General features: G+C 32.3%; 1 long non-coding RNA gene across 1 annotated transcript; it reads right to left on the bottom strand.

Annotated features, from left to right (window-relative positions):
• Positions 1 to 4,130: 4,130 nt before the first annotated feature.
• LOC117110685 lies at positions 4,131 to 7,818 on the bottom strand. Its single transcript, XR_004445754.1, has 3 exons — positions 7,742 to 7,818; positions 5,933 to 5,972; positions 4,131 to 5,346 (listed from the first exon to the last, which is right to left on the bottom strand). It is a non-coding gene; the product is annotated as an uncharacterized LOC117110685 (long non-coding RNA).
• Positions 7,819 to 7,997: the final 179 nt, after the last annotated feature.

Below are 7,997 nucleotides of genomic sequence, written 5' to 3'. Positions count from 1 at the left end.
GAAAGAGAATTGACCTATGTACACACTGTCTCTTATACACATAAAAATAATAGATCTTGATTGTTTATAGACAGTACAGCAGCATTTAATGTGTCAATATTATACCTGTTGATGGAGTTGATGGAGTTTGCAGAACTTGGACGTTGTGGCTTTTTCGTTGGCACGAAACGGGTCTAGGATGTCCAATCCACCATCTGTTAAAAGTTGGTACCGTACCCATTATATGGGCTAAATGTATGGTCCCAATTATAAATGGAACCTTGGATATCATTTGATTTCTCCCTAAGAAGTATTAACAACATTTTGTAATAGAAAATCATTTTGGTAACTGAAAATGGTCATGTTTCATAATTGTTTTTAAAAATAAAGAAGCTCTGTTTAAAGTTTTTTTTTTCACTTCTTATATGTGCTTTATTTTTTCTTATTCTTAATACTGTACATAAAATTATCAGGTATATGCTATGTTAATTCAGTTAGGCTAAATAAATAATTTACCAGCTTATATTCATTCCCCCTCATTGATTTTTGGTCTTGCCTCACAATTCTGTATTTTATTATAAATAGCATTAAAAATAATAAGAAGAATTATTATCAGTAGACTAATTAAAATGAACGACCAGCTTATACAGAACTAATGCTGTATAAGCTGATCGTTCATTTTAATCTTTAATTAAGCATATACAGGGTGTGTTTTCAACCATATTTAATTGCAGAGAAAATACGAAATAAATGTCATGAAAGCCGAGTCCAATACAACTACTCGGGCAATATTATTATTAGTTTGATACCCCTGTGATAAATATTATTTTGAAAGAGAATTGACCTATGTACACATCTTCACACAGATTGGAAATTTCTCATTTAATACCTACTGAAGGAGACACTGAACAGGATAAGAATGTTAAACATTGGTTGATCCAGGATATGGACACCGTGATTTTTTTAAAAAGGGGAAATGCATTCAATGTGCTGCTACAGCATTAGGACCAGGCATTCACACTCTGAATAATACCGATGTGTCAATGCTCCAGTACACATTCAATAAAATACGGTAAACGACTGACGCAAACAATCAAATAATGGAGACGATTTTATTTATTTAATGTCGTCCTAAGTCATTAAAACATTACAAAATGAAGCACTGTTTCCATAATATTTAGGTAGAATAGGCCTATACATTAAAATAACTTTAATAGAGTTCAGATTTACGTAAATTATAAATAAATCGGCTTATTTAATCATGTTCTATAGGCCTACTTAATAATAATAATAATAGATAAATTTATAGAGCAAATAAACGAGGTCTCTATAAAGATTTAAAAACGCCTATATCTGGTCGCTTATGGTGGATGATTCCCTTGATCTATTCTACATTTTATTGAAACGAAGTAGTATAATAAAATTTCCTTCAGGACAACTTGTTTTTTTTCCCTACATTTTGCTCTCCGTGATCATACCTTCACGGTTCACTTCGCTAACAAGAAGATTAGGAATGATGACGCAGCACAACTGCAATTATGCATGACGTCAACATATTTATATGTATATTTATATTTATATGTATATTTATATATTTATATGTATTTAGCAACTACCTTATTTAATAGAGTATTATATGCAATTATATAGTGTATCTGGCGGTATTTGGATCTGTTCAACCATGAAGCCTATGTTTATGACGCTCGCCTTGACTACATAACATCATGACCAAACCACATAACATGAGAAACCACATAAAATAATGACCAAACCACATAACATCATGACCAAACCACATAACATAATGAAAAAAACCACATAACGTCATGACCATTCCACGTAACGTCATGGCGTTTGCACATATCCTTAAAAAACATGATTGGCAGGAATACAAACAAAAATCGTTTCCGGCGGTTTAAGTGAAATTTTAGCAAAGCTTCTGGATTACAAAATCTGAAAATGCCCACTCACTTTTTGTATTCCTGCCAATTACATGCCAAGTAAAATATTATGCAAATAGTCAAATTAATGAGAAATATTGGGTATTGGTTTAAACGTCACATATAAAGATGCGCCATTAAAATATTCCTAATCAGTTCACAAATATATGTGAAAGTATATATAAAACGCTGTACACATTTACTGTATTTGCACTAATTTGAATATTCATCATACAGCTATTGTTATCTGCCTACGGTATACGGTAAACATATTCTTTAAATGGTACTATTCTGGTAAGTTTCATTTTGATCCATTGATCTATTTTAGAGATATTTAGCTGGGACCAAATGACAGCTGAATCTGGATCGTCACCAACACTTCATAATTTCCTCCTTGTATCTGGTCTGGGACGTTTTCCTTTTAATAGTCCTCATATCCACACCCTACTCCGGACAGTCACCAAAATGTAATTATTTCTTCATTGGGTTATACCTAATTTATGTACTCTTCCTGTGTTTATGTGTAACACACATAAACGAAAACGTAATACCCCTCCCACCTACACAAAGACACCAACTTATTAGAGACAATATTTTTACAGACTCGAAGGTGCACAATTTCTATTGTAACGATGTTATTCCTTTTCTATAGGCCTATTATTAAGACCCGTATATACATACATTCCTGTTTTTCCTAATTTCAAAAAATTATAGTTACAGTCAACTGAATTTTATATAGGCGTTATTAAACAATGATTATACAGCCTTTGACACGGATAGGTATATTTATTACCGCAACTCCGATGTTACGTTGACGCAATCTCGCCATGCATGATATCTTATAAAAGGCTGCGGCTGCTATAGACACCAGAGCTTCTGAGAGATTCGCCCCTACTAGAAGGCTTGGCCCTCTACGGCCCAAGACTTCCTTATTTTGCAATTTGCATATTCCTATTCTTTTGTGTGAAGTAAAACTTAGTATTAACAGCCATTTAATAGTATGTTTTAAGCTTAATTAGGCAATTATTTTAGTAGTGTATTTTAGATAGATATGTAATAAATTGTTTCGGCCAAGAAGGATTCGGCACTGGAAAAATAATAATAAATAATAATAATAAATAATAGCCTATTGTAAATAACGTAAAAAAAAAATCATTTGATTTACTATTATTCATTGTGTATATTACACAATAGCTTGAGTTAAAAAAAAAAAAGGTTTCCTAATGTATTCTAAGCAGTTTGACACTAAATTCGAATCTCCTGCGCATATACTAACAGACTACCGAGTTCTTCTGATTTCTTCAAAATTTTAGCAAAACCAACTTTTTAAAGTAAAATTAAATATATACAGTGCATAAATTATAAGAAATTTAAATATGTATTTATTTGTTGGTGATTTATTTAACGCACTTTAGTTCATTTGCCAGTGTTAGGTGCATTAAAATATTTTATGGCCTAAAATTACAAAAATTGTGTTTAGCCCTATAAACAGGCCCTATAAAGAATTTGGCTTTGGATCCACCAGATTCGTAATAAGCAAGGCCAAAATACCATAAATCAACTGGATTACAGCTTCTACCTAAAAATGCTCATTGATTCGTTGTAGAAGACAATTTTTGAGAAATGGAATCGTTTTGTTTATTCTATTTGTCGTTGTCCCCTCCACCGCCCCGTCCACCTTGTCTGTTTTTCTTCCTTCCCTTGTCCATTCATTGCCATACTTGTAATCTGTTGTATGTCCTGTATTGTGGAGTCAGTTACAAAAAATTTGTTCGTCGTCTATTGACCTTTTCTTTGATATTTTAAAATGTTTTAAACTACTTAAGCAAATTTTTTTGCTTCAAGTATTTCCAGTGGGAGTGGGGTGACTGGCAAAGCGAATGGGGTGGCGCAACTACAGGGTTATGGGTCTTTCCGAAGTATCAAACATTAAGTATTGACCAATGAGAACAGGGCGAGGAATGCACACTTGTCCCACACGCACACGTTTTATACCGCAGCCACATGTGACCAAGTGTTGTCCTACTAACGCATCGTTTGTGGAATGTCGGCAACAAACGGTAAGGAATTGAGATTAGTGAAAAAACCAAAATATTGTCTGCTACTGTGACGCATAGGAGACCTTGACATTATGCGCAACATAAGCTTTGATTATTATTAGGTACCTCAGTAGGCTGCAAACTACAACGCAGAACTAAAACTAAAACAATGTCAATGATAATTATGTTCATTTTAATCAAAAAAGAATGGCATGTCGACGATCCAGAAAAATATTATTCTTTCAAAGTCCATAATTTAATATATTTTTCCCTTGCACATAATAATACAGTACATAGGGAAAATTTCTTGCAGCTAAGCACAAACCTCTACAGAAAATTGTAGAAACATCATGATTTACGGTATAACATGCCAAAAATATATTTAAGTATAAACTTGCAATAATTTTACAACTACTATATAACAACTTGCGAAAAATGAGAGCCCCGTTTAATGGGACTACTACCATAAAACCTCGAATAAAAGCCAAATGTGCTTAATCTCATAAGCCCATTCATCTTTTTTTCAAGATAGCATGGGCTTGTTTTTTTTTTTTTTAATAGTACACTGTACTATACATTAATTTTAAAGAAACAAAATAAATTAAAAACATGCTTGCTTTATACAGTAGGTTTAGGTGATTTTATGTCGGGTAATACACTCCATGATACAGATTGATTTTACAGTGGCCCTATATTGTTTTTATAGTAGTAATTCCCAAAATTTTCATTTAAATAGAAGCCTATCCTAAGTTTGCAAAAAAACAAAAGAAGAAGCCCATGGCTTCAATTCAAGGTTTTACGTTTTGTGAAAACAGCATGTTGTTTAAAGTTTCGAAAATATGACGAAATCAACAGTAATAATCAAGTGTTATTTCAAAGCACATTAATTCTTCAAGGTTGTACAGAAATTAGGTTGTCATAAATTAGTAGTTTTAGTATTACGAATCAATGTTTCCCCCACCTGATGTGTTGTAGTACTGAATATGTTTTTTTTTTTTGTTTTTTTTTGGCAATTATTTTGGAACATACTGAGCATTTAGTACTATAACACACGTCAGGTAGGGTATTTTTAGTATCTTTATTATTTTATTTCAGTGTAATTTAATAATTTATCATAACATCTTCAAAAAGCTATTCTAATAGGATGACATTTATTGCCAGGTGTATTCATAGGCCGAAGCTGTTACTTTGAAAAAAATTGAAAATGTATAATTTAATGAAAAAACAAAAGAATGATAAATTATTAATAAAAATTTGAAAATCATAAAAACATCTATTAAATTGGTTGTTGAATTTTGACTTCTTGATTGTAAGATTTACAGTACATGACATCTTTGGCCTTTCCATCGTTTATTCTGCTGAATCTTTAACAAAATGCCATTTATCAACTGTGGGGGAAAAAAAAGAAAAATAATGACAATAACATTTAATGATATATGTCAGGCGGGACAATTATTATATCTTGTTTGAAATACCACACAAGGGCAAAATTTATTTATAACAAGACAACCACCATCTGTCCCTTCTCAATATATTTCTCTAAATGAATCCCTGATTACATATACTGTAAATTAGAACTACCGTATTTATTCAAATATTGCAGAGAAGAGTTTTTAAAGTAGTGTTTATTAGAGGGAATCATTTATTTTATCTTTTTGGTGTAAAATGGATACATATGCTCAAATAAACGCCCCTTAATTTCACTGTAAATGTAAATGTGGGACTACAAAATATTATTAATATGAAAATGTGCTATGACGTGATCATAAATTAGATTTGTTTAATCATTTGCGGGGGGGAGTGGGGTGGGGTGTGTTGTGGGTGTTTATTTGCAGAAAAAATACATGCCTTGAAGTGTTTATTCGAGGGAGGTGTTTATTCAAAATGAGGCTCTAATTGGTGATTATTTTAGGGGGCATGTATTCAAAGCAGGGTGTTTATTCAAACAAATACGGTAACTGATTTTAAACTTACTATCAGCTGCTACATCTTCAGACACAGCTTGAAACTTGTTCTGAAAAAATGAATAAATATGTATATATAAATATAACTGGATTATCTTTGGTTCCAAATGCAAATTCCATCCACCTGTTATTAATGAAATTAGCCTGAAAAGTAACCACGATAAGAACAGAACCTTTCTCTGAGAGTACCGTAAATGCTCAAATAAGCGCTGGGGCGCTTATACAATTTTTGGAGGGTTCAGTGCGGCGCTTATTCAAGAGCGGTGCTTATAAAAATATTGCTGTCACGCTTTCTATGTCTATTCCCATGTTACCTGTTTCACGCATATTCCCGTAGTTCAGTAGGCCTATCACAGGTCCATGTATCGTAACTAAATGTTTATAAAGAAATACTTGTGTTTTCATTGTGTTATCTATTCATGTTAACACTTCATACACTGTATTTAAGACCCTGTTTCTCATAAGTGTTTTATTACACACAGAATACTGTATTATATACTCTCGATTAAGCACCGTAGCGCTTATTCGAGAGTGGCGCTTGACAAAAAAAATTATGTTTGGTGCGGTATTTATTCGAGCATTTACGGTAAAATTAATGTATTTCTCCTCTCAGCATTTTTGAATGCAATTACTTTTAGCAGCTTTCACTGAAGATTACTACTACCAAGTAATTAGAGTCAAGGTCTGAGGACTATAGAAAATAAAAGCCAGAAGCCTGCAGGGCTGAAGGCAATTTTTTAACAGAATAATAACATCTGAGCCTTATATTTTATATAGGGTCTGAAATAACTCAGTCAATTACTTTGTTTTATATGTACATATTTTAATCAAACTGCTGTTTGAAGTGGTGACTAATCACTGAGTGATATGAACAACACATTAACTGCATATGCATTATGGTTGATGAAGTGGTGTTTATAATTATATTAGTTAGGCATAACCTTGTTTGTTAAATTGATTATAATGTAGTGTAAACATTATGGATTATTTCAGAATTGCCATGTCTCTTCAATTGATTTATAACTCAATCATCTTTATCTCAAAACCATATGCCTTTCTAGGCCTTGCCTAGGTAGTGTATGCCCACAAACTTCATTCGTGTTCACCAATACCGTATACCACGATTTGTCAGGTTCGTAGTGCGCGTACGCATACAGAGCTTGGACTAGCAACAACATATTCATCACAATTTTCAGGGATGCAGTTATGGTGGGTGGGGGTCACCCAGCCTTAAGTATTAACTCAATTTTCCATCCATAAAGTCTACTCTTATTATTTAGAGCTTACTAATGTTGTCTAAAAATGTCTATCACCCACACTTAGTTTTCTTCAGCTACAACCATGAATGTTGAAATTTTTGCACTTGAGACAAAAAATAACAGGCCCTATATCCATATAGTGCCTGCTTGGAGATAGTAAAATTTACATTGATTTGAAAATGAGGTTAACGACTCACCACTAAGTTTAAGTTACAAAATGTATAATTACTTCTACTTTCTGAGGCAGACTTACTTCATAACATGCCCACGAACAGTGACACGATTGGCATCAGTAAGTAGAATTATTAAGTTTGGACCTATGGCAAACTCAGGTAGGTAACTTATTCATTTATTTTTATTTTATTTTATTTCAATTTTGCATCAAACATCGGGGAGTCTGCCACTTAAATTAAATTAATACCTACTAATCACTTAAAAATACAGCAATATTTTAACAGAGGTTTGAAAAGGGTAATATTATAATAAAACACAATTCTTAAACATATCTTGTTTACTATTGGTGTTTTTACATGAATTGTATGTACAGTACTTCAACTTACAGTTTCTTTTTCAACTTGTTCTTGTGCCATTGAAGCTGGTATAGTATGGACACTACCAGCAACCGTTGTGTTTTGACTAAATACACACACAAAACAAATGAATGATTAAACGTTTATCAAGAAAACAAACAGAATATTATATGAATATGACAAATTGTATTGGAGATTAACAACAGATTAAAAATTAAGCTAAAGAAAAAATGACATGTCAAATAAGGTCATGATGACATCACATCATATATATATATATAAACAA

This window comes from Anneissia japonica, unplaced genomic scaffold (genome assembly GCF_011630105.1).
Source record: "Anneissia japonica isolate Jap-2015-1 unplaced genomic scaffold, ASM1163010v1 scaffold4395_len17266_cov110, whole genome shotgun sequence".
NCBI lineage: Eukaryota > Metazoa > Echinodermata > Crinoidea > Comatulida > Comatulidae > Anneissia > Anneissia japonica.
This window is presented reverse-complemented; position numbering and strand designations above follow the sequence as displayed.